Source organism: Molothrus aeneus, chromosome Z, assembly GCF_037042795.1.
Source record: "Molothrus aeneus isolate 106 chromosome Z, BPBGC_Maene_1.0, whole genome shotgun sequence".
NCBI lineage: Eukaryota > Metazoa > Chordata > Aves > Passeriformes > Icteridae > Molothrus > Molothrus aeneus.
Genome location: NC_089680.1, coordinates 24,222,232 through 24,228,781, shown reverse-complemented (window position 1 = coordinate 24,228,781; position 6,550 = coordinate 24,222,232).

Sequence of the window (6,550 nt, the reverse complement as noted above, 5' to 3'; positions counted from 1 at the left end):
ATCCTTGCATATATCCTTAAAAACAAGAGATGTGACCGGAAAACTGGCTACTAGAAGGTCATCATTGTATCACTCAATTTATCTTCCCTATTCCACTCTACATAAGTGTTCCAAAGATCCTCAAGACTTCTTAGGACCAAAGATTGAAAGCCACTCTCCTAAAGGAACACACCATCCACAGCAAATACTGTTGGAGCTTCCTATTGATACATCAGTCCAGGCTTGCCAGGACCCCATAGCTCTTGCTGCTGTCTCCTCCTGAGCAGAGAGATCCTGGCCCCCCTAAACGCACACTCATCCTAGTGTGATGCTAGCTTGGCATGCCCAGAAAGCACTAAGTAAAGAAGATTAACAGGTGGACATCTGATTGCAGCAATTTTTTTAGCATTATCTACTTACCTTACTTTCACATACTCCAAAGTGTCTTAACTCATCTACAGTCCACAATTTATTATTTCCAGCTTGTGCAAGTTCTGAGTCTTAGAGGCATCATGTTATATTTACTTAATTTTCTCATCAATGAGTGGATTTTATGAGTACTGTGGTGTATGTCCTCCTCTCCTGTTCAAAGTAAAACCAAATTAACATACATTAGATACTTTAGGTATTGGATACAAGTGAATTCCTATATCACATTCCTTCTAAAGGAGGGACTGAGGGTGGAAGGAGATCAAGCCACCTAAAAAGAAGAAAAAGAAAGGCAACAAAAGGAAAACAACCAAAACACCACCAAGAAAAAAACCCAACCTTATCTTTATATTCTTGTCTCCATGAAAGAGAAAATACTCTCAGGTTCTAATGGTTATCACAAATCAATGTTTTCTGGTCTGTGAAACAAGTCTACTATAAGTAACTGTGATATTTTTCCACTGTACTTTGGCAGAAAACTACACTACGGGAAACATTTCAATCTCAAATAATTTGAGAGAGAGGTGTTTTACAACCAGAAAAATGCCTGAAAAGTGTTTAAGTACTAAAACCCCCACCTACCCTTGGGTGACCTCATTGCATTGTGTGGCATTTCAGTGCTCTAACTGAGGGAACCATTTGTTTCTTGAAACATCAGCAACTATCTGATCGGAGAGTTTCTGAAAATTGAATAGACAGCTGCCTACAATTGATATGGCTCCAGCTTCACGGTGCTGCAGTGCTTGATTTGTCAGTTATGTAGAGATATATTTCTTACCCCTGCCCCAGTCCTTGGTGTATCAGACTTTCTTGCCTGTCTGCCCACAGCAATGAGTGCTGGTTTTGGCAGCTGCAGTGTGTCTAAATTAAGCCAATGGAGACAATTGTTTTGTAGTGAGCATCATCTTAGCTGCAGAAACTATTATTTTCTGCTTCGAACATCTGCTTTCACCCTCAGGCACCCATCTCAAGGGAAAAAAGAAAAAGGTATAGATATTAAGGCCTGGAAAAAATGTTCACCTTAATTAAGATGCTTTGGCAGCAAAATAGATGTTTTCTAATAAGACCTGTTAGAAATCAGTTGAGGGATTTCTAGTAATTCCCAGTGGCATCAGTCAGCTTTTTCAGAGGAGATGTCCCACCTACTCCTCAATCTCTCTTTTTTTAAAGCAGCAGATTCTGTTTAGATACCTCATAACAGCATGTGCAGACAACCACTATAAGAGAATGTTGATATGAAAGACTGGTGGTGTCCTTATAATTCCCATATGTTGCTTTTTCCTTAAATTTCATATTTTTCAATGTCCTATAACTTTGTTCATTCCATTCTTTCTCAGAACATACTGATATGACAGAGTAAGAAAAGTGGATACAGGGTACAACATAATGGTGAATGCCATAAAAGGTAAATTTAGAAATTGAGTTCAAGACACACTTGAATGCTTGCTCAGCTCTTTAGAGCTCTCAGTAGCTCAGTCCATCAACATTTCTGGGTAATGGCCTTGGTCATAGTGGCTGCTCTCATGTCAAGAACCTTAAATAAACTATTTGTGAACACTAAAGATGCATTTTCCAGGCAGAAGTAGGATGCCTCTTCTAATGAAGATCTTGGTTAGGTCCTGCTTATGTCTGTCAAAATGACAATGCCAACAGTTTGCTTTAGTTTGGACTCTGTTCTTAAATCTTAGTCGACATAGTTCTACCATTTCTTGGGGTGACTTATATAATCTATCTATGAAAAAAATCTTGTGAAACAATCCTGTAGTTACCTTACCAGAAAGACTTTAGGTTGCAGCTCTCCTGAGTGGAGATGTGACAAAGCGCCTGAGAATCACCTGGATAGCAGCAATCTTCTTCCCTCCAGCAAATTCCAGACAAAATTCAGTTCAGTCCTGAGAGTTCAATAACCATGTGTTCATACACACTCCTGGATGTGACTCAGACACTGGCAGTTAAACACTCCCAAGGGTCCCCTAGCATTCAGGAGAACAGATCCAAAGAAACAGAATGCCAGGGGAACATCCCCAAAGAAATGGACACCCATGGGCCAAGGCTCACAAGCAAGATGCCAAGACAATGTTTGCTTTAAGTATTACCCAAGAAATCAGAAGCTGATTGACCAACAGTTTTACTGTGCAAATTTAGATCTGTAATGAACATAAAAATTAAGATAATTCTCAAAAAGAAACTCAAATATAGCAAAGATTTCAGAACTTCATGTAATGATTTAAGCAGCAAAAATCTTTGTGGTTGCTCTGCACACTTCTACTTTGTTGCTCGTGCATGTGTTTGGATCTGGTGTCAAGATTTATGTTATTTTTCAATTATAATTTTTATGCTCATGGGAAAATACACAAAAATAACACTGGACCTGTTAAAAAACAGTTGTTTGTCCATTTTTTCTCAAAAATCTTGTAAATGGGAAAGCTGTAAGGCCTGAACTAGTAGTGTTCCTCTTTTTGTATCACCACAACATTGCAAGCCATGCTCTTTGCATTCTCTCCTTCCTGCTCCTTTCATATTGGTGGTATAGGACACTGTATTGTGTATCTTGAGCATGGCATTGCAGCTCTGGCTATGGCATTGGCAGTCTCAGGCAGCTGCCATTCTCCTTCCAGCTATTTGCATCAGAGTCACCATAGAGCTGGCACGCACAGAGTCGGGGATCAAGGTCGTGGAGGATTGCTGCACACTTCATCAGCGGCCTGCTTTGCGGTCAGCTGAAGAGTGGCTGGAGAAATAGGGCAGGTTTTTATCAGAAAGAAGAGGCTGAACTCAATTGTCTCTGGATTATTCAGGAAAGTTTTCTGGTTTGGAGCTTTAAACATGGAACCTGAGGGCCTTAATATAGTCTTCAAATCATGGCCAAATGGCACCACTCAATGAAACCCCAACTGGAAAAATCATTTGAATTTCCTAAATTTTCATGCCTGACAATTTGTTTTGGAAAGACACACACATAGAAAAGGGCCTCACACAGAAAAAAATGAGTGCATTTAATAAACAAATGGTCATTGTGTTAAGAAACCAGTAGGGAAAAATTAAAAAAAAAAATTATATTTTTCACATCACTGGTTGCAGGCGGATAAAACTTATGCTCTAGAAACTGAAGAATACTTTCATTTAAGTATATGGAGAGCTGCTTCACTTCACTGTGGGGCAAAATTTTATTATTTATATATAATCCAGTTTAAATGTTGACACTCTTATCCCACCAGTAATTTGACCATATTCATGTTACTTGTTAACTGTTGGTACTGATTTATGGAATCCTAGTGGTTTGAGAAGAAAATTTTCTATTTCCCAGAACATGAACTGAATGAAACATCCCATATGTACATCTGATTCATGCTTACGAAAAGTAGTTCTTTTGTAGAATTGAAAGATCTTGACCTAATGTAAAGATTCCTGGTTTCAGGAAGAATTTTGGGAAGATTCGATATTCCTGTTTTTATTCAACAAAAATGTAATCATGAAGATGGTTAAGAAATCAAGGATTGACTGTCTGTCACAAATCAATAACATTAAAACAAAACAGAGGTCTCCTGACCTTCTGCTATCATGCCTAATTTTACATCACAGGAGATGCAGTTCAGATTGATGCCTTTTTCTGATCCCTGAAATCATGAGCTAGATACAATTAGGTGATAAAAATGCAGTTACCTTTTATGAAGGGCCCCCTCAGGTGCACAACATGCTGAAGTAAATGCCAAAAATATGCTGAAAATGCACACGTGACACAGAGGAAATACAGTTTTATAAGTTTAGAAAATTAGCATAATTGACAAGAATCCCCAATTAGAAACACAGATGTTGAGGTAATTCCCCCTTTTGGTTCTACCCTCTTCAGAAGCCTCCCTTCCTTGCTAGTTGTTTATGGGACAATGTCTTGACCTTCGTTCTCAGAAGAAGGAAGATAGGATAGGGGCCTAGGAATGTAGTTTGTCTTTCTGTCAAACAGGATGGGAAACTACTAGCACAAATCTATATAGTTATACCATAATAAGCTACAGAGCTACAAATATTTCTGAAGAGTATATAAAAGAAAAAAAATTGGTTTGGCATCAAGATTACCTGTATAATTACTAGTGTTGGTTGAATATGATGAAAACTAAATGTAAAATTTAAATTGAGCTGATTACCTGATTGCATCTCCTTTTGCTCTTGTTTTCCTCCATTTTCAGTGTAAGTAAGTTAAGCCTAAATGTGCGCAAACAAATATGTAAATCTCAACTAGACATACACAGAATTCCATAAGTTTTGCCATGCTATCAGGCTACAAGGTTTTAGGTTTGTTGCTAAAATATTCCCAATTATGACTTTTAGAGACAGAAAAGAAAACATAAGGCCAGGTCTGTAGCATAGCTCATTTTTATTGTTTAAACAGTTTTTGCATAGGAAATATATCCGCTTCCAGTAATTGACTGCAGTATGAGCAGCTGCTAGCAGTATAGGCTGGATATAACAGTAACAATCACATTAAGTCAAGCTTGATTTACACCAGTTTAAAACTTGTGGCAGTTGAGTTCATTTGTAACCTAAAAAAAAAAAAGTACCAGAAAGAACACTTTATCCTCCAACCAGGCACAATAAAAACCTTTGTTAACACTCAGGCTAAAATCAGGTCTGATGCCAGAGGGCTCTAATTCCAAAATTAAGTAGCTGTACTGTAATGCATCCTACTAGTGAAGGTTCATTACACAAAGACTCTGTAGGCACCTTCTTTTTAATTAAAATGTAACCTTCAGGATTTATGGCCTACAGTATGGGAAAAAATGCCAAAAGTTTTAAAATGGATCAACCCTGGTATGTAGCTAGCAAGCAATAACTGACTACTTGTCACCTACAGTTGTACTAAATGTATCTAAAGAAACACACAGCCCTACAAAAGTTTTCTCAGAGAAATATCATTGAGATGGGGTGCCTCTTCCCAGATTACTAAATGTTCTATATGATATAAGCACAAATTAACAGCTTGATGAAGACATAATCTAATGCAGCTCTTTAGAAGCCTATGCCTGGGACTGAGGAACCCCTCACATTCTACAATGTTGTAGAGATTATTTTTGAAGAAAATGTTATCTGAAACATATTTACAACTGAACTCAACAGAGACTGTGAAATTGAACAGGCACTGCTCATTTGTTTGAGTTTTTGGTAAACATTTTGCTGGTTTTTGTTTCTTTCTCATTTTGCATCAACTTCTATCAGTCCATGCAACTTCAATGCCCTCAATGAAAAATGCATAATAAGCCATACTTCTTAAAAAACTTCCTTCTGCATATAGAGATACATTTGCCACATCAGTCCCTGTAGCACAGTTTTCAAAATCATTCTGTCAAAAATACAGTAATACAAAGACTAGCTTTAGTGTCACTAGCTCACACTGCTCTCCATTTATTTAGGCCACCTTTTGTTTTACTGTTACGGTATCATGCAATGAAAGTATCAAAGGCTTATTCTATTCATGATGCTAGTGGCACTGAAGCCCTTTTCACAAATTCAACATACATCTGAATTGCAACACACAGATATTTCTAAAGAGTACTAACTAGTGAACCCTTTTATCATAAAAAAAAAAAAACCAAACAACTACTTACAACCATTGAAGAAAAAATTGCAACAAAAAAAATGTAAAAATTGACCGTCTCCAACTTGTCCCCTTTACTATTGACAACGTGACCAACAGAGCTGTGGCATGGAAACAGTACAAAGAGTTGTCATGGCAATAAGTTTGGCTGATGCAAAGGTCATTGTGCAGGTTTAAAGGGCAAAATCAGTGGTCCATGTTATCCTCCAACTGCAGTGCTCCACCACACCCACACAATTTTGAGGAATTAATAAAACTGGGGAACTAGCAGAAAGTGCAAATAAGAAGGAGGCGGTTTTTGGCTCCTTCAGCATGGAGAAGAACATTCAGCTTTGAGCTTTTACTGTTTAACTTGATTAGCTGGCATGGGATTTTACTCTCTTTTTTTTTCCCCTAAAGTTTTCTATAGAAACCCAATAAAAAATCCAGGAGCATACAGCTGGTTAACTTTAGCAAAAGACCTTGACAGGATCATGTAAACCATAAAGGATGTCATGCTTGGGGCCTTACTGCCAGCAACATTAGAGAGTTTTTTCATTAAAAGTGAAAACT